Here is a 20140-nt window from a genome sequence, read left to right on the forward strand (position 1 = left end):
TTTGTGCAAATGGCATATCAGCAGTCAGCACTAACTGGTGACATGCCATTTGTACAAGTAAGCCATGTGTGACTAGTATATAAACATACTTTATTAAATAACACCTCAAACTATCATACCCAGGATTCAAACCTATAACCTGTTGAATTCTAATCAAATACCCTACCCATTGAGCTACTTGATCCTGCATCTATTCTAACCTCCAAAAACAGATTCAGTTGCATTTTCCAGCGTGTTTTGTTTGCGCCTTTGCAAATGTCTTACATCGACAAACTTATTTAGTACTATTTTGCAAATAGGGTTACATTGTCGCAACATTGTGTTCCCTAATTGCTTGATTTTTTTAAATGCAACAATTGATAAAGACACCTGATAATTGCTCTGTGGAGTCTTATTTTGTGTCTACTTCTTATCTACATTTAATTCCCTACCTCTAATCAAGGCATTTTTAAATGCTTGGGGCTGCCAGGACGTGAGGCCTACCTAGACTTTAGATCTGAATTTGAATGTACTTGTGAACTAACTTAATTTCCTACTTCTAAATTCATTCCTAAATTCACTACTTACATTAATCCTGTAGTTGGGCATTTTGAGCCTTCAATTGTGGGCATTGTTTTGTGTCCAGACCAGCAGCTGGTGGTGTGCATTTGCTGGAAAGGCATCGAAGACCTCCGATATGCTGCATCTCCTGATGTGTGTCTCCCTCAAGTGGCTGTCAGCAAATGCATTCTAGACACCCCATTCCAAGCTGATTGTGACATCACGGAACATGCATCATAGAACAGGCATGCTAGAATATGGGTCTTCAACCTGCGACCCTCCAGCTGCTGTGGAACTACATATACCAGCATGCCCTGCCTCAGTTTTAGCATACCTTAATAGCAAAACTGTGGCAGGGCATGCTGGGATGTGTAGTTTCACAGCAGCTGGAGGGCCACAGGATGAAGACCCATGTGCTAGAGCCAAGCCGCAGGTACATTGAATGCTAGCAAGCTGAATGTTTAAATCATTTTTGTTCCGCAGCATTCCAATGCGGAAGATTCCATGGAACCAGAGATTATTCCATTGAGAAGGACATGCTGCCTGGATGACTGCACTGTGCAAATTAAATCACGGAGCCAGTTGGCTTGTGGGTGGCTCTGGTGACTGGGTGGTTGGGTGGGCGGTGTGTCGGAGGTGGAGCACATGCAAATGAATGTGTATCATCCAGCTAGTGAGAGTGAAAACTCATGCAGGAGTGTGCCTGCTTGTCAGTGGGTTATGCACCTTGCCAGGCGTCAAATCTACATGGAGCAGCTGGAGGGGACAAGAGCAGGTTTGCAAAATATAGATAGAAGAGCATATATGCTGGCGCATTCTCCATGATTGTGTCAGCTTATGTTTTGGTGCACTGCACTTTCCTTCACTAAGTTTTAGCCATTTTGGTTAAATGCAAGTGTAGTTGCTTCTCGCCCTTTTGGCTGTGATCTTGTATCGTGGTTGAAGAGTCTGCTGGAGGGATTGTTTTCTTCATTGGCGAGAGACTGAAGATATTCCAGGATGGAAGGCTTGGGAACACTATCCGTTTTTCAGTTGTGGAAGAGTTGAAAGACCGGATTGGACTACATTCTATAGTAAAGGATATCTTTGTATTTATTAATCCTCCCTTTATATGTGTCTGTCTTTCAATAAAGCTTCGGGCTTGTGATTCCCTCACCCTCTTACACTCCACACACATAGCCTTATTAACTGTTGTATTATTGTATTGTTTAAATGTATAGTGCAGTTCATGATTTATAGTGTAGGCTGGCCTGTGCTGTAGTTCTTGAACTGTACTATACCGACAGCATTTGTATTGTGTTTTGGCTGTGCTGCAAAACGGTACTTATGTGTGTAATGTTTATGTATGTTTTTTTGCTTCTTTATGTCAATAAAGACTGCTTTTTCAATCCAATATCTGAAAACAATCAATGTTTATCTTTGATGGCAATAGAAGTGGTATGATATTTGCTGCTTTTGAAAGGCAATATCTGATATGTCCCCTATCTGGGAACCATATATTAAATGGCTTTTCAGAAAAGGGAGATGGGAGAAGAGCTTTCAGTACTTGTAGGACCGATGCTCATTTCCTATTCTAGCCTCCAAAAACAGATTCAGTTGCATTTTCCAGCGTGTTTTGGATGCGCCTTTGCAAATGTCTTACATCGACAAACTTATTTAGTACTATTTTGCAAATAGGGTTACATTGTTGCAACATTGTGTTCCCTAATTGCTTGATTTTTTAAATGCAACAATTGATAAAGACACCTGATAACTGCTCTGTGGAGTCTTATTTTGTGTCTACTTCTTATCTACATTTAATTCTCTACCTCTAATCAAGGCATTTTTAAATGCTGGGGGCTGCTAGGACGTGAGGCCTACCTAGACTTCAGATCTGAATTTGAATGTACTTGTGAACTAACTTAATTTCCTACTTCTAAATTCATTCCTAAATTCACTACTTACATGAATCCTGTAGTTGGGCATTTTGGGACTTCGATTGTGGGCATTGTTTTGTGTCCAGACCAGCAGCAGGTGGTGTGCATTTGCTGGAAAGGCATCGAAGACCTCCGATATGCTGCATCTCCTGATGTGTGTCTCCCTCAAGTGGCTGTCAGCAAATGCCTGCTAGACACCCCATTCCAAGCTGATTGTGACATCACGGTACATGCATCATAGAACAGGCATGCTAGAACATGGGTCTTCAACCTGCGACCCTCCAGCTGCTGTGGAACTACACATCCCAGCATGCCCTGCCTCAGTTTTAGCATACCTTAATAGCAAAACTGTGGCAGGGCATGCTGGGATGTGTAGTTTCACAGCAGCTGGAGGGCCACAGGATGAAGACCCATGTGCTAGAGCCAAGCCGCAGGTACATTGAATGCTAGCAAGCTGAATATTTAAATCCTTTTTGTTCCGCAGCATTCCAATGTGGAAGATTCCATGGAACCAGAGATCCTTCCATTGAGAAGGACATGCTGCCTGGATGACTACACTGTGCAAATTAAATCACGGAGCTAGTTGGTTTGTGGGTGGCTCTGGTGACTGGGTGGTTGGGTGGGTGGTGTGTCGGAGGTGGAGCACATGCAAATGATTGTGTATCATCCAGCTAGTGAGAGAGAAAACTCATGCAGGAGTGTGCCTGCTTGTCAGTGGGTTATGCACCTTGCCAGACGTCAAATCTACATAGAGCAGCTGGAGGGGACAAGAGCAGGTTTGCAAAATATAGATAGAAGAGCATATATGCTGGCACATTCTCCATGATTGTGTCAGCTTATGTTTTGGTGCACTGCACTTTCCTCCACTAAGTTTTAGCCATTTTTGTTAAGCTCAAGTGTAGTTGCTTCTCGGCCTTTTGGCTGTGATCTTGTATCGTGGTTGAAGGGTCTGCTGGAGGGAGGGATTGTTTTCTTCATTGGCGAAAGACCAAAGATATTCCAGGATGGAAGGCTTGGGAACACTATCCGTTTTTCAGTTGTGGAAGAGCACAGAGGTCGGATTGGACTACATTCTATAGTAAAGGATACCTTTCTATTTATTGCCCCTCCCCTTATATGTGTCTGTGTTACAATAAAGCTTCGGTCTTGTGATTCCCTCACCCTCTTACACTCCACACACATAGCCTTATTAACTGTTGTATTATTGTATAGTTTAAATGTATAGTGCAGTTCATGATTTATAGTGTAGGCTGGCCTGTGCTGTAGTTCTTGAACTGTACTATACCGACAGCATTTGTATTGTGTTTTGGCTGTGCTGCAACACAGTACTTATGTGTGTAATGTTTATGTATGTTTTTTTGCTTCTTTATGTCAATAAAGACTGCTTTTTCAATCCAATATCTGAAAACAATCAATGTTTATCTTTGATGGCAATAGAAGTGGTATGATATTTGCTGCTTTTGAAAGGCAATATCTGATATGTCCCCTATCTGGGAACCATATATTAAATGGCTTTTCAGAAAAGGAAGATGGTAGAAGAGCTTTCAGTACTTGTTGGACCGATGCACATTTCCTATTCTAGCCTCCAAAAACAGATTCAGTTGCATTTTCCAGTGGGTTTTAAATGCGCCTTTGCAAATGTCTTACATCGACAAACTTATTTAGTACTATTTTGCAAATAGGGTTACATTGTTGCAACATTGTGTTCCCTAATTGCTTGATTTTTTAAATGCAACAATTGATAAAGACACCTGATAACTGCTCTGTGGAGTCTTATTTTGCGTCTACTTCTTATCTACATTTAATTCCCTACCTCTAATCAAGGCATTTTTAAATGCTGGGGGCTGCCAGGACGTGAGGCCTACCTAGACTTTAGATCTGAATTTGAATGCACTTGTGAACTAACTTAATTTCCTACTTCTAAATTCATTCCTAAATTCACTACTTACATGAATCCTGTAGTTGGGCATTTTGGGACTTCGATTGTGGGCATTGTTTTGTGTCCAGACCAGCAGCAGGTGGTGTGCATTTGCTGGAAAGGCATCGAAGACCTCCGATATGCTGCATCTCCTGATGTGTGTCTACCTCAAGTGGCTGTCAGCAAATGCCTGCTAGATACCCCATTCCAAGCTGATTGTGACATCACGGAACATGCATCATAGAACAGGCATGCTAGAACATGGGTCTTCAACCTGCGACCCTCCAGCTGCTGTGGAACTACACATCCCAGCATGCCCTGCCTCAGTTTTAGCATACCTTAATAGCAAAACTGTGGCAGGGCATGCTGGGATGTGCAGTTTCACAGCAGCTGGAGGGCCACAGGATGAAGACCCATGTGCTAGAGCCAAGCCGCAGGTACATTGAATGCTAGCAAGCTGAATGTTTAAATCCTTTTTGTTCCGCAGCATTCCAATGCGGAAGATTCCATGGAACCAGAGATTATTCCATTGAGAAGGACATGCTGCCTGGATGACTGCACTGTGCAAATTAAGTCACGGAGCCAGTTGGCTTGTGGGTGGCTCTGGTGACTGGGTGGTTGGGTGGGCGGTGTGTCGGAGGTGGAGCACATGCAAATGAATGTGTATCATCCAGCTAGTGAGAGTGAAAACTCATGCAGGAGTGTGCCTGCTTGTCAGTGGGTTATGCACCTTGCCAGACGTCAAATCTACATGGAGCAGCTGGAGGGGACAAGAGCAGGTTTGCAAAATATAGATAGAAGAGCATATATGCTGGCGCATTCTCCATGATTGTGTCAGCTTATGTTTTGGTGCACTGCACTTTCCTCCACTAAGTTTTAGCTATTTTGGTTAAACGCAAGTGTAGTTGCTTCTCGCCCTTTTGGCTGTGATCTTGTATCGTGGTTAAAGAGTCTGCTGGAGGGATTGTTTTCTTCATTGGCGAGAGACTGAAGATATTCCAGGATGGAAGGCTTGGGAACACTATCCGTTTTTAAGTTGTGGAAGAGTTGAAAGACCGGATTGGACTACATTCTATAGTAAAGGATATCTTTGTATTTATTAATCCTCCCTTTATATGTGTCTGTCTTTCAATAAAGCTTCGGGCTTGTGATTCCCTCACCCTCTTACACTCCACACCCATAGCCTTATTAACTGTTGTATTATTGTATTGTTTAAATGTATAGTGCAGTTCATGATTTATAGTGTAGGCTGGCCTGTGCTGTAGTTCTTGAACTGTACTATACCGACAGCATTTGTATTGTGTTTTATCTGTGCTGCAACACAGTACTTATGTGTGTAATGTTTATGTATGTTTTTTTGCTTCTTTATGTCAATAAAGACTGCTTTTTCAATCCAATATCTGAAAACAATCAATGTTTATCTTTGATGGCAATAGAAGTGGTATGATATTTGCTGCTTTTGAAAGGCAATATCTGATATGTCCCCTATCTGGGAACCATATATTAAATGGCTTTTCAGAAAAGGGAGATGGTAGAAGAGCTTTCAGTACTGGTAGGACCGATGCACATTTCCTATTCTAGCCTCCAAAAACAGATTCAGTTGCATTTTCCAGCGTGTTTTGGATGCGCCTTTGCAAATGTCTTACATCGACAAACTTATTTAGTACTATTTTGCAAATAGGGTTACATTGTTGCAACATTGTGTTCCCTAATTGCTTGATTTTTTAAATGCAACAATTGATAAAGACACCTGATAACTGCTCTGTGGAGTCTTATTTTGTGTCTACTTCTTATCTACATTTAATTCTCTACCTCTAATCAAGGCATTTTTAAATGCTGGGGGCTGCCAGGACGTGAGGCCTACCTAGACTTTAGATCTGAATTTGAATGTACTTGTGAACTAACTTAATTTCCTACTTCTAAATTCATTCCTAAATTCACTACTTACATGAATCCTGTAGTTGGGCATTTTGGGACTTCGATTGTGGGCATTGTTTTGTGTCCAGACCAGCAGCAGGTGGTGTGCATTTGCTGGAAAGGCATCGAAGACCTCCGATATGCTGCATCTCCTGATGTGTGTCTCCCTCAAGTGTCTGTCAGCAAATGCCTGCTAGACACCCCATTCCAAGCTGATTGTGACATCACGGTACATGCATCATAGAACAGGCATGCTAGAACATGGGTCTTCAACCTGCGACCCTCCAGCTGCTGTGGAACTACACATCCCAGCATGCCCTGCCTCAGTTTTAGCATACCTTAATAGCAAAACTGTGGCAGGGCATGCTGGGATGTGTAGTTTCACAGCAGCTGGAGGGCCACAGGATGAAGACCCATGTGCTAGAGCCAAGCCGCAGGTACATTGAATGCTAGCAAGCTGAATATTTAAATCCTTTTTGTTCCGCAGCATTCCAATGTGGAAGATTCCATGGAACCAGAGATCCTTCCATTGAGAAGGACATGCTGCCTGGATGACTACACTGTGCAAATTAAATCACGGAGCTAGTTGGTTTGTGGGTGGCTCTGGTGACTGGGTGGTTGGGTGGGTGGTGTGTCGGAGGTGGAGCACATGCAAATGATTGTGTATCATCCAGCTAGTGAGAGAGAAAACTCATGCAGGAGTGTGCCTGCTTGTCAGTGGGTTATGCACCTTGCCAGACGTCAAATCTACATAGAGCAGCTGGAGGGGACAAGAGCAGGTTTGCAAAATATAGATAGAAGAGCATATATGCTGGCACATTCTCCATGATTGTGTCAGCTTATGTTTTGGTGCACTGCACTTTCCTCCACTAAGTTTTAGCCATTTTTGTTAAGCTCAAGTGTAGTTGCTTCTCGGCCTTTTGGCTGTGATCTTGTATCGTGGTTGAAGGGTCTGCTGGAGGGAGGGATTGTTTTCTTCATTGGCGAAAGACCAAAGATATTCCAGGATGGAAGGCTTGGGAACACTATCCGTTTTTCAGTTGTGGAAGAGCACAGAGGTCGGATTGGACTACATTCTATAGTAAAGGATACCTTTCTATTTATTGCCCCTCCCCTTATATGTGTCTGTGTTACAATAAAGCTTCGGTCTTGTGATTCCCTCACCCTCTTACACTCCACACACATAGCCTTATTAACTGTTGTATTATTGTATAGTTTAAATGTATAGTGCAGTTCATGATTTATAGTGTAGGCTGGCCTGTGCTGTAGTTCTTGAACTGTACTATACCGACAGCATTTGTATTGTGTTTTGGCTGTGCTGCAACACAGTACTTATGTGTGTAATGTTTATGTATGTTTTTTTGCTTCTTTATGTCAATAAAGACTGCTTTTTCAATCCAATATCTGAAAACAATCAATGTTTATCTTTGATGGCAATAGAAGTGGTATGATATTTGCTGCTTTTGAAAGGCAATATCTGATATGTCCCCTATCTGGGAACCATATATTAAATGGCTTTTCAGAAAAGGAAGATGGTAGAAGAGCTTTCAGTACTTGTTGGACCGATGCACATTTCCTATTCTAGCCTCCAAAAACAGATTCAGTTGCATTTTCCAGTGTGTTTTAAATGCGCCTTTGCAAATGTCTTACATCGACAAACTTATTTAGTACTATTTTGCAAATAGGGTTACATTGTTGCAACATTGTGTTCCCTAATTGCTTGATTTTTTAAATGCAACAATTGATAAAGACACCTGATAACTGCTCTGTGGAGTCTTATTTTGCGTCTACTTCTTATCTACATTTAATTCCCTACCTCTAATCAAGGCATTTTTAAATGCTGGGGGCTGCCAGGACGTGAGGCCTACCTAGACTTTAGATCTGAATTTGAATGCACTTGTGAACTAACTTAATTTCCTACTTCTAAATTCATTCCTAAATTCACTACTTACATGAATCCTGTAGTTGGGCATTTTGGGACTTCGATTGTGGGCATTGTTTTGTGTCCAGACCAGCAGCAGGTGGTGTGCATTTGCTGGAAAGGCATCGAAGACCTCCGATATGCTGCATCTCCTGATGTGTGTCTACCTCAAGTGGCTGTCAGCAAATGCCTGCTAGATACCCCATTCCAAGCTGATTGTGACATCACGGAACATGCATCATAGAACAGGCATGCTAGAACATGGGTCTTCAACCTGCGACCCTCCAGCTGCTGTGGAACTACACATCCCAGCATGCCCTGCCTCAGTTTTAGCATACCTTAATAGCAAAACTGTGGCAGGGCATGCTGGGATGTGCAGTTTCACAGCAGCTGGAGGGCCACAGGATGAAGACCCATGTGCTAGAGCCAAGCCGCAGGTACATTGAATGCTAGCAAGCTGAATGTTTAAATCCTTTTTGTTCCGCAGCATTCCAATGCGGAAGATTCCATGGAACCAGAGATTATTCCATTGAGAAGGACATGCTGCCTGGATGACTGCACTGTGCAAATTAAGTCACGGAGCCAGTTGGCTTGTGGGTGGCTCTGGTGACTGGGTGGTTGGGTGGGCGGTGTGTCGGAGTTGGAGCACATGCAAATGAATGTGTATCATCCAGCTAGTGAGAGTGAAAACTCATGCAGGAGTGTGCCTGCTTGTCAGTGGGTTATGCACCTTGCCAGACGTCAAATCTACATGGAGCAGCTGGAGGGGACAAGAGCAGGTTTGCAAAATATAGATAGAAGAGCATATATGCTGGCGCATTCTCCATGATTGTGTCAGCTTATGTTTTGGTGCACTGCACTTTCCTCCACTAAGTTTTAGCTATTTTGGTTAAACGCAAGTGTAGTTGCTTCTCGCCCTTTTGGCTGTGATCTTGTATCGTGGTTAAAGAGTCTGCTGGAGGGATTGTTTTCTTCATTGGCGAGAGACTGAAGATATTCCAGGATGGAAGGCTTGGGAACACTATCCGTTTTTAAGTTGTGGAAGAGTTGAAAGACCGGATTGGACTACATTCTATAGTAAAGGATATCTTTGTATTTATTAATCCTCCCTTTATATGTGTCTGTCTTTCAATAAAGCTTCGGGCTTGTGATTCCCTCACCCTCTTACACTCCACACCCATAGCCTTATTAACTGTTGTATTATTGTATTGTTTAAATGTATAGTGCAGTTCATGATTTATAGTGTAGGCTGGCCTGTGCTGTAGTTCTTGAACTGTACTATACCGACAGCATTTGTATTGTGTTTTATCTGTGCTGCAACACAGTACTTATGTGTGTAATGTTTATGTATGTTTTTTTGCTTCTTTATGTCAATAAAGACTGCTTTTTCAATCCAATATCTGAAAACAATCAATGTTTATCTTTGATGGCAATAGAAGTGGTATGATATTTGCTGCTTTTGAAAGGCAATATCTGATATGTCCCCTATCTGGGAACCATATATTAAATGGCTTTTCAGAAAAGGGAGATGGTAGAAGAGCTTTCAGTACTGGTAGGACCGATGCACATTTCCTATTCTAGCCTCCAAAAACAGATTCAGTTGCATTTTCCAGCGTGTTTTGGATGCGCCTTTGCAAATGTCTTACATCGACAAACTTATTTAGTACTATTTTGCAAATAGGGTTACATTGTTGCAACATTGTGTTCCCTAATTGCTTGATTTTTTAAATGCAACAATTGATAAAGACACCTGATAACTGCTCTGTGGAGTCTTATTTTGTGTCTACTTTTTATCTACATTTAATTCTCTACCTCTAATCAAGGCATTTTTAAGTGCTGGGGGCTGCCAGGACGTGAGGCCTACCTAGACTTTAGATCTGAATTTGAATGTACTTGTGAACTAACTTAATTTCCTACTTCTAAATTCATTCCTAAATTCACTACTTACATGAATCCTGTAGTTGGGCATTTTGGGACTTCGATTGTGGGCATTGTTTTGTGTCCAGACCAGCAGCAGGTGGTGTGCATTTGCTGGAAAGGCATCGAAGACCTCCGATATGCTGCATCTCCTGATGTGTGTCTCCCTCAAGTGGCTGTCAGCAAATGCCTGCTAGACACCCCATTCCAAGCTGATTGTGACATCACGGTACATGCATCATAGAACAGGCATGCTAGAACATGGGTCTTCAACCTGCGACCCTCCAGATGCTGTGGAACTACACATCCCAGCATGCCCTGCCTCAGTTTTAGCATACCTTAATAGCAAAACTGTGGCAGGGCATGCTGGGATGTGTAGTTTCACAGCAGCTGGAGGGCCACAGGATGAAGACCCATGTGCTAAAGCCAAGCCGCAGGTACATTGAATGCTAGCAAGCTGAATATTTAAATCCTTTTTATTCCGCAGCATTCCAATGTGGAAGATTCCATGGAACCAGAGATCCTTCCATTGAGAAGGACATGCTGCCTGGATGACTACACTGTGCAAATTAAATCACGGAGCCAGTTGGCTTGTGGGTGGCTCTGGTCACTGGGTGGTTGGGTGGGTGGTGTGTCGGAGGTGGAGCACATGCAAATGATTGTGTATCATCCAGCTAGTGAGAGAGAAAACTCATGCAGGAGTGTGCCTGCTTGTCAGTGGGTTATGCACCTTTCCAGACGTCAAATCTACATGGAGCAGCTGGAGAGGACAAGAGCAGGTTTGCAAAATATAGACAGAAGAGCTCTCCAGCCTAGTTTGCTGTCAGTTTCCACTTCTCTTTTCTTGAGCCGCTCCGTTCTATGCCCTTGCGCACTATCCTGACTTCTCCCATCTGCTTACTTTGTGCCTTCCAACGCACAATGCGAACTACAGGTAGTGCTGCAGGGCCCACACCCTTTTACTTGCCATACAGAGCAGCTCTGGAGCTGTTACAGTGCCCAGCTTCTGCAAGAAATCAGCTTGAATGCTTCAGGGGCTGGGGCATAGCCAACATGAGCCCCACACCGAAGGAGCGTGGAGGTGTTTAATGCGAACTAGGGGTCATCCAAGCGCTGCAAAAGGCCGACATGCCCTGCACGCCCCTTTTCTCTTTTCATATGCAGACGAGGGTTGAAGCCAACTTTGACCCACTGCTTGGATGACATCACCATATGCAAATCCATCTGCTGCAGGCCTTCCTCCAGGAATGCTTGCACTAGTTGTTGCATTTGGTTTGTTGTTTGGGGGTGCTTCAGTATTAGGCAGCCTTCTGCCCTCCCATGTTCATCTGAAAATATGTGTTCTCCCTGCAGTTGTTGTCCCCAGATGAGAGTTCCCTTGTGCTGCCTCAGTTGAATCTTCTTTACTTGACAGAGATGTGCCTGAGCAGCGGCCCTCCCCAGCCCTATCCCAAATCATACTTATTTTGCATAGGAGATACCATGGTCATGAAGATTGTTCTCCCAGGGTGAGGTTCATTCATTGCATTCTGGGTATGCTGACCCCTGTGATTTCCCCAAATGTGGGAAACTTGACTGCATTATTTGTGGTAGTGGGGGACTGTGTTTGTGCTTTCCTCTGGTCAGCTCTGGTAAAAGTCAGATTTCTTTGTCTCAGATCTTCCTCTAGCCTTGTTCTTCTTTCGAGAGTTCCCTTGTGCTGCCTCAGTTGGATCTCCTTTACTTGACAGGGGGGTGCCCAAGCAGCGACCCTCCCCAGCTCTAGCCCAACTCCTACTTACCTGCCAGGTGAGATACTATGATCATGAAGGTGCTTCTCCCAGGGCAAGGCTCACCCATTGCACTCTGGGTGTGCTGCCCCTGTGATTTCCCCAAATGTGGGAAACTTGACTGCATAATTTGTGTTTCCACTGGTCGGCTTTCATATAATTCAGATCTCTTTGTCTCAGGTCTCTCTCCAGCCTAGTTTGCAGTCTGTTTCCACTTCTTTTTTTTTTGAGCCCCTCCCTTCTATACCCTTGTGCACTATCCTGACTTCTCCTCCTGTCTGCTTACTTTGTGCCTTCCAATGCACAATGCAAACTACAGGTAGTGCTGCAGGGCCCACAAACTTTTACTTGCATTACAGAGCAGCTCTGGAGCTGTTACAGTGCCAAGCTGCTGCAAGAAATCAGCTTGAATGCTTCAGGGGCTGGGGCATTGCCAACATGAGCCCCACACCGAAGGAGGGTGGGGGTGTTTAATGCGAACTAAGGGTCATCCAAGCGCCGCAAAAGGCCGCCATTCCCTGCATACCCCTTTTCTCTTTTCATATGCAGATGAGGGTTCCAGCCAACTTTGGCCCACTGCTTGGATGACATCACTGTATGCAAATCCGTCTTCTGCAGACCTTCCCCCAGGAATGCTTGTACTAGTTGTTGCATTTGGTTTGTTGTTTGGGGGTGCTTCAGTATTAGGCAGCCTTCTGCCCTCCCATGTTCATCTGAAAATATGTGTTCTCCCTGCAGTTGTTGTCCCCAGATGAGAGTTCCCTTGTGCTGCCTCAGTTGAATCTCCTTTACTTGACAGAGATGTGCCTGAGCAGCGGCCCTCCCCAGCCCTACCCCAAATCATACTTATTTTGCATAGGAGATATCATGGTAATGAAGACTGTTATCCCAGGGTGAGGTTCATTCATTGCATTCTGGGTATGCTGACCCCTGTGATTTCCCCAAATGTGGGAAACTCGACTTCATTATTTGTGGTAGTGGGGGACTGTGTTTGTGCTTTCCTCTGGTCAGCTCTGGTAAAAGTCAGATTTATTTGTCTCAGATCTTCCTCTAGCCTTGTTCTTCTTTCGAGAGTTCCCTTGTGCTGACTCAGTTGGATCTCCTTCACTTGACAGGGAAGTGCCCGAGCAGCGACCCTACCCAGCTCTAGCCCAATTCCTACTTACCTGCCAGGTGAGATACTATGATCATGTAGGTGCTTCTCCCAGGGCAAGGCTCACCCATTGCACTCTGGGTGTGCTGCCCCTGTGATTTCCCCAAATGTGGGAAACTTGACTGCATAATTTGTGTTTCCCCTGGTCGGCTCTCGTATAATTCAGATCTCTTTGTCTCAGGTCTCTCTCCAGCCTAGTTTGCTGTCTGTTTCCACTTCTCTTTTCTTGAGCCGCTCCCTTCTATGCCCTTGCGCACTATTCTGACCTCTCCTGTCTGCTTACTTTGTGCCTTCCAACGCACAATGCAAACTACAGGTAGTGCTGCAGGGCCCACACCCTTTTACATGCTTTACAGAGCAGCTCTGGAGCTGTTACAGTGCCCAGCTGCTGCAAGAAATCAGCTTGAATGCTTCAGGGGCTGGGGCATAACCAACATGAGCCCCACACCGAAGGAGGGTGGAGATGTTTAATGCGAATTAGGGGTCATCCAAGCGCCGCAAAAGGCCGCCATTCCCTGCACATCCCTTTTTTCTTTTCATATGCAGATGAGGGTTGAAGCCAACTTTGACCCACTGCTTGGATGACATCACCATATGCAAATCCATCTGCTGCAGGCCTTCCCCAGGAATGCTTGCACTAGTTGTTGCATTTGGTTTGTTGTTTGGGGGTGCTTCAGTATTAGGCAGCCTTCTGCCCTCCCATGTTCATCTGAAAATATGTGTTCTCCCTGCAGTTGTTGTCCCAAGATGAGAGTTCCCTTGTGCTGCCTCAGTTGAATTGCCTTTACTTGACAGAGATGTGCCTGAGCAGCGGCCCTCCCCAGCCCTGTCCCAAATCATACTTATTTTGCATAGGAGATACCATGGTCATGAAGATTGTTCTCCCAGGGTGAGGTTCATTCATTGCATTCTGGGTATGCTGACCCCTGTGATTTCCCCAAATGTTGGAAACTCGACTGCATTATTTGTGGTAGTGGGGGGCTGTGTTTGTGGTTTCCTCTGGTCAGCTCTGGTAAAAGTCAGATTTCTTTGTCTCAGATCTTCCTCTAGCCTTGTTCTTCTTTCGAGAGTTCCCTTGTGCTGCCTCAGTTGGATCTCCTTCACTTGACAGGGGGGTGCCCGAGCAGCGACCCTCCCCAGCTCTAGCCTAACTCCTACTTACCTGCCAGGTGAGATACTATGATCATGTAGGTGCTTCTCCCAGGGCAAGGCTCACCCATCGCACTCTTGGTGTGCTGCCCCTGTGATTTCCCCAAATGTGGGAAACTTGACTGCATAATTTGTGTTTCCCCTGGTCGGCTCTCGTATAATTCAGATGTCTTTGTCTCAGGTCTCTCTCCAGCCTAGTTTGCTGTCTGTTTCCACTTCTCTTTTCTTGAGCCGCTCCCTTCTATGCCCTTGCGCACTATCCTGACTTCTCCCGTCTGCTTACTTTGTGCCTTCCAACGAACAATGCGAACTACAGGTAGTGCTGCAGGGCCCACACCCTTTTACTTGCCTTACAGAGCAGCTCTGGAGCTGTTACAGTGCCCAGCTGCTGCAAGAAATCAGCTTGAATGCTTCAGGGGCTGGGGCATAGCCAACATGAGCCCCACACCGAAGGAGGGTGGAGGTGTTTAATGCGAACTAGGGGTCATCCAAGCGCCGCAAAAGGCCGCCATGCCCTGCATGCCCCTCTTCTCTATTCATATGCAGATGAGTGTTGAAGCCAACTTTGACCCACTGCTTGGATGACATCACCATATGCAAATCCATCTGCTGCAGGCCTTCCCCCAGGAATGCTTGCACTAGTTGTTGCATTTGGTTTGTTGTTTGGGGGTGCTTCAGTATTAGGCAGCCTTCTGCCCTCCCATGTTCATCTGAAAATTTGTGTTCTCCCTGCAGTTGTTGTCCCCCGATGAGAGTTCCCTTGTGCTGCCTCAGTTGAATCTCCTTTACTTGACAGCGATGTGCCTGAGCAGCGGCCCTCCCCAGCTCTATCCCAAATCATACTTATTTTGCATAGGAGATACCATGGTCATGAAGATTGTTTTCCCAGGGTGAGGTTCATTCATTGCATTCTGGGTATGCTGACCCCTGTGATTTCCCTAAATGTGGGAAACTGGACTGCATTATTTGTGGTAGTGAGGGACTGTGTTTGTGCTTTCCTCTGGTCAGCTCTGGTAAAAGTCAGATTTCTTTGTCTCAGATCTTCCTCTAGCCTTGTTCTTCTTTCGAGAGTTCCCTTGTGCTGCCTCAGTTGGATCTCCTTCACTTGACAGGGGGGTGCCCGAGCAGCGACCCTCCCCAGCTCTAGCCCAGCTCCTACTTACCTGCCAGGTGAGATACTATGATCATGAAGGTGCTTCTCCCAGGGCAAGGCTCACCCATTGCACTCTGGGTGTGCTACTCCTGCGGTTTCCCCAAATGTTGGACACTTGACTGCATAATTTGTGTTTCACCTGGTCGGCTCTCGTATAATTCAGATCTCTTTGTCTCAGGTCTCTCTCCAGCCTAATTTGCAGTCTGTTTCCACTTCTCTTTTCTTGAGTTGCTCCCTTCTATGCCCTTGCGCACTGTCCTGACTTCTCCCGTCTGCTTACTTTGTGCCTTCCAACGCACAATGCAAACTACAGGTAGTGCTGCAGGGCCCACACCCTTTTACTTGCCTTACAGAGCAGCTCTGGAGCTGTTACAGTGCCCAGCTGCTGCAAGAAATCAGCTTGAATGCTTCAGGGGCTGGGGCATAGCCATCATGAGCCCCACACCGAAGGAGGGTGGAGGTGTTTAATGCGAACTAGGGGTCATCCAAGCACCGCAAAAGGCCGCCATGCCCTGCATGCCAATTTTATCTTTTCATATGCAGACGAGGGTTGAAGCCAACTTTGACCCACTGCTTGGATGACATCACCATATGCAAATCCATCTGCTGCAGGCCTTCCCCCAGGAATGCTTGCACTAGTTGTTGCATTTGGTTTGTTGTTTGGGGGTGCTTCAGTATTAGGCAGCCTTCTGCCCTCCCATGTTCATCTGAAAATATGTGTACCTCCTGCAGTTGTTGTCCCCAGATGAGAGTTCCCTTGTGCTGCCTCAGTTGAATCTCCTTTACTTGACAGAGATGTGCCTGAGCAGCGGCCCTCTCCAGCCCTATCCCAACTCATACTTATTTTGCATAGGAGATACCATGGTCATGAAGATTGTTCTCTCAGGGTGAGGTTCATTCATTGCATTCTGGGTATGCTGACCCCTGTTATTTCCCCAAATGTGGTAAACTTGACAGCATTATTTGTGGTAGTGGGGGACTGTGTTTGTGCTTTCCTCTGGTCAGCTCTGGTAAAAGTCAGATTTCTTTGTCTCAGATCTTCCTCTAGCCTTGTTCTTCTTTCGAGAGTTCCCTTGTGCTGCCTCAGTTGGATCTCCTTCACTTGACAGGGGGGTGCCCGAGCAGCGACCCTCCCCAGCTCTAGCCCAACTCCTACTTACCTGCTAGGTGAGATACTATGATCATGAAGGTGCTTCTCCCAGGGCAAGGCTCACCAATTGCACTCTGGGTGTGCTGCTCCTGCGATATCCCCAAATGTGGGAAACTTGACTGCATAATTTGTGTTTCCCCTGGTCGGCTCTCGTATAATTCAGATCTCTTTGTCTCATGTCTCTCTCCAGCCTAGTTTGCTGTCTGTTTACACTTCTCTTTTCTTGAGCCACTCCCTTCTATGCCCTTGCGCACTATCTTGACTTCTCCCGTCTGCTTACTTTGTGCCGTCCAACGCACAATGCGAACTACAGGTATTGCTGCAGGGCCCACACCCTTTTAGTTGCCTTACAGAGCAGCTCTGGAGCTATTACAGTGCCCAGCTGCTGCAAGTAATCAGCTTGAATGCTTCAGGGGCTGGGGCATAGCCAACATGAGCCCCACACCGAAGTAGGGTGGAGGTGTTTAATGCGAACTAGGGGTCATCCAAGCGCCGCAAAAGGCCGCCATGCCCTGCACGCCCCTTTTCTCTTTTCATATGCAGACGAGGGTTGAAGCCAACTTTGACCCACTGCTTGGATGACATCACCATATGCAAATCCATCTGCTGCAGGCCTTCCCCCAGGAATGCTTGTACTAGTTGTTGCATTTGGTTTGTTGTTTGGGGGTGCTTCAGTATTAGGCAGCCTTCTGCCCTCCCATGTTCATCTGAAAATATGTGTTCTCCCTGCAGTTGTTGTCCCCAGATGAGAGTTCCCTTGTGCTGCCTCAGTTGAATCTCCTTTACTTGACAAGGGAGGCATTTTGGATTTTTTCTTTGGGTACCCTTACACCTGATGGTCTGAATGAGAGCATCGAACTGAACAACATTGGCAGTCTCTGAAGATTTTATCTATTGATTTACCTAATATATTATTTATTGAATATCCATTTATTGTATGTTTAATAAATAAACAAAATTATTAGAAGTAGCTATTTTGGAAACAGCTTTCCTCTTAGGATGAAACTGTATAATCCTGTTGTGTGTGTTCCTTTAAAGTTCTTTAGTAAAATCCACTAGTAATGATGAACATCAGATTTCTTCCTCCATCCTCTTTTTACACTTTCTCTTGGTTCTATATATATTTTTTTTTCTATTTTTATTTTTTTCCCCTCCTTCTCCCAAAAGGCCCCCCCCTCCCTGTTTTAAATTTTAAAATCTTTAAATATTTAAATCTTCGAATCCTTAAATTGTCTGTTTAATATTTATTTTTTCTTCAATTCTTTTTGTTGTTTAAACAGCAATGTAGTTATTCCAGGGGTTAAAATAATGAAATATAGAAATAATATTAACAAAAATTAAAGGTAAAAATGAATTGATAGAATGATCCCATTAAAAGTAAATAAATAATATGGATGTTAAGCTGAGCAGGTTGGATTCGAACATGGGACTAGCTGCATAGAGTGCATTTGATGTTTCCCCTGCGCCACAAGAACTGCTTTAGTAGTGGCATGGATTTATGTTACCCTAAAAGGTTTTATATAAGTAAATGGGGATCCTTAGTGCTGAGTCTCTGAATTATGTATATGTGATTATAGATATGAGGTATTGATTGAAAGATTATAGGTTAATCTGTATATAGATTATATATTTTCTGTTATTTTTTAAACCACCTTGTTGCTTATTTTATTATTATTTTTAATCACCATGTTGCTTATTTTTATATTATGAAATGCCTTTATATGTGCAATTGCAATTAGAAAGTTGTTCCATATGTGAGTCATTACATGTATGCATCCAATTAGTACATGTATGTATCCAATCAACTAATTAGTAATGCTATTGGTCCGGTGCATTTTAAAAAGAGCCTGCTAGGCTGCTGATGTATCCTCTGACGAAACCGCTCTTGGATAACAGCGGAAAAACGCGTAAGGAAGGTGATTACCGGACACTCTGATTGCTGAGATATAAGCCCGTTCATGAACGAGCTACATCACGGCGGACGTCTGATGTAAAGACAGCGGTGAAGGGGAAAAAGCAATTTGAGACCGAGCAAAAGGAGGTCTCTACCCCACGGCAGGGAGAAATATCCCGACCGCGAGTGCCAATAAGATCCAGCCACGGTTAACGGGGGTCGTAGCATACCGCTGTGTTTCACCAACCATCACAGCGCTCTCCCCCTGTTTTCTTTCATTACTCACGTGAGTTACATATGAACTTTAACTGCAGTAAATAAGAGGCGTTGGTTACAACTGTTGCTGTTCATCCACAAGAAGGAATTTAATGTATCAATTACAATTGGAAAGTAATGATTAAATTACAACAGCTGTATCCAGGAGGATTTTTTGGACACTTTAATAAACATTCCGTTGTCATCAAGGGCAATATGAAATAGATCCTGATTACATTTAGATATGGATAGTGGTGCCTATATATGTTGACTCCTTTGTATTTTATTGAATGTGGGTTTCTTCTGTCTATATATATTTTTTAAAAATAAAGAGCTTGTATATTTTATTTTTTGTGCTCCCTTAATAACAAGTGTGATTATCTTTAAAATTTGGTTTATTATTGGTAGAACAGTACTACCTATGGGAGCAGCATTTTATAATATATGGTGAAAATTAATAGATGTATAAAGATTAAATAAGCAACAAATTGGTGAAATAGATAAGTTTTGATAGGAGCGCTGGGTTCTATATATATATATTGACATTTGGTTATATATATGTATAGACTTTATAAATTCTTGACAGAGATGTGCCTGAGCAGCGGCCCTCCCCAGCCCTATCCCAAATCATACTTATTTTGCATAGGAGATACCATGGTCATGAAGATTGTTCTCCCAGGGTGAGGTTCATTCATTGCATTCTGGGTATGCTGACCCCTGTGATTTCCCCAAATGTGGGAAACTCGACTGCATTATTTGTGGTAGTGGGGGACTGTGTTTGTGCTTTCCTCTGGTCAGCTCTGGTAAAAGTCAGATTTATTTGTCTCAGATCTTCCTCTAGCCTTGTTCTTCTTTCGAGAGTTTCCATGTGCTGCCTCAGTTGGATCTCCTTCACTTGACAGGGGGGTGCCCGAGCAGCGACCCTCCCCAGCTCTAGCCCAACTCCTACTTACCTGCCAGGTGAGATACTATGATCATGAAGGTGCTTCTCCCAGGGCAAGGCTCACCCATTGCACTCTGGGTGTGCTGCTCCTGCGGTTTCCCCAAATGTTGGACACTTGACTGCATAATTTGTGTTTCCTCTGGTCGGCTCTCGTATAATTCAGATCTCTTTGTCTCAGGTCTCTCTCCAGCCTAGTTTGCTGTCTGTTTCCACTTCTCTTTTCTTGAGTTGCTCCCTCCTATGCCCTTGCGCACTATCCTGACTTCTCCCGTCTGCTTACTTTGTGCCTTCCAACGCACAATGCAAACTACAGGTAGTGCTGCAGGGCCCACACCCTTTTACTTGCCTTACAGAGCAGCTCTGGAGCTGTTACAGTGCCCAGCTGCTGCAAGAAATCAGCTTGAATGCTTCAGGGGCTGGGGCATAGCCCCACACCGAAGGAGGGTGGAGGTGTTTAATGCGAACTAGGGGTCATCCAAGCGCCGCAAAAGGCCGCCATGCCCTGCACGCCCCTTTTCTCTTTTCATATGCAGACGAGGGTTGAA

At 44.5% G+C, this 20140-nt stretch overlaps 12 non-coding genes across 12 annotated transcripts; all 12 read left to right on the forward strand.

Moving 5' to 3' along the window:
* The first annotated feature begins 11586 nt into the window (after positions 1-11586).
* On the forward strand, positions 11587-11750 carry LOC134950495 (U1 spliceosomal RNA). Its single transcript, XR_010183404.1, has one exon. It is a non-coding gene; the product is annotated as a U1 spliceosomal RNA (small nuclear RNA).
* Positions 11751-11902: 152 nt separating this feature from the next.
* LOC134952197 (U1 spliceosomal RNA) lies at positions 11903-12065 on the forward strand. Its single transcript, XR_010184772.1, has one exon. It is a non-coding gene; the product is annotated as a U1 spliceosomal RNA (small nuclear RNA).
* A 675-nt stretch (positions 12066-12740) lies between these two features.
* LOC134951863 (U1 spliceosomal RNA) lies at positions 12741-12904 on the forward strand. The gene has a single exon (XR_010184523.1). It is a non-coding gene; the product is annotated as a U1 spliceosomal RNA (small nuclear RNA).
* Positions 12905-13056: 152 nt separating this feature from the next.
* Positions 13057-13219, forward strand: LOC134952519 (U1 spliceosomal RNA). The gene has a single exon (XR_010185024.1). It is a non-coding gene; the product is annotated as a U1 spliceosomal RNA (small nuclear RNA).
* A 670-nt stretch (positions 13220-13889) lies between these two features.
* Positions 13890-14053, forward strand: LOC134951728 (U1 spliceosomal RNA). The gene has a single exon (XR_010184415.1). It is a non-coding gene; the product is annotated as a U1 spliceosomal RNA (small nuclear RNA).
* A 152-nt stretch (positions 14054-14205) lies between these two features.
* LOC134953441 (U1 spliceosomal RNA) lies at positions 14206-14368 on the forward strand. The gene has a single exon (XR_010185580.1). It is a non-coding gene; the product is annotated as a U1 spliceosomal RNA (small nuclear RNA).
* A 671-nt stretch (positions 14369-15039) lies between these two features.
* LOC134951665 (U1 spliceosomal RNA) lies at positions 15040-15203 on the forward strand. The gene has a single exon (XR_010184363.1). It is a non-coding gene; the product is annotated as a U1 spliceosomal RNA (small nuclear RNA).
* Positions 15204-15355: 152 nt separating this feature from the next.
* On the forward strand, positions 15356-15518 carry LOC134953005 (U1 spliceosomal RNA). Its single transcript, XR_010185355.1, has one exon. It is a non-coding gene; the product is annotated as a U1 spliceosomal RNA (small nuclear RNA).
* Positions 15519-16189: 671 nt separating this feature from the next.
* On the forward strand, positions 16190-16353 carry LOC134951689 (U1 spliceosomal RNA). Its single transcript, XR_010184383.1, has one exon. It is a non-coding gene; the product is annotated as a U1 spliceosomal RNA (small nuclear RNA).
* Positions 16354-16505: 152 nt separating this feature from the next.
* LOC134953252 (U1 spliceosomal RNA) lies at positions 16506-16668 on the forward strand. The gene has a single exon (XR_010185519.1). It is a non-coding gene; the product is annotated as a U1 spliceosomal RNA (small nuclear RNA).
* Positions 16669-19281: 2613 nt separating this feature from the next.
* On the forward strand, positions 19282-19445 carry LOC134950318 (U1 spliceosomal RNA). The gene has a single exon (XR_010183257.1). It is a non-coding gene; the product is annotated as a U1 spliceosomal RNA (small nuclear RNA).
* A 152-nt stretch (positions 19446-19597) lies between these two features.
* LOC134952753 (U1 spliceosomal RNA) lies at positions 19598-19760 on the forward strand. The gene has a single exon (XR_010185186.1). It is a non-coding gene; the product is annotated as a U1 spliceosomal RNA (small nuclear RNA).
* The last annotated feature ends 380 nt before the right edge of the window (positions 19761-20140 follow it).

Source organism: Pseudophryne corroboree, chromosome 8 (assembly GCF_028390025.1).
Source record: "Pseudophryne corroboree isolate aPseCor3 chromosome 8, aPseCor3.hap2, whole genome shotgun sequence".
NCBI lineage: Eukaryota > Metazoa > Chordata > Amphibia > Anura > Myobatrachidae > Pseudophryne > Pseudophryne corroboree.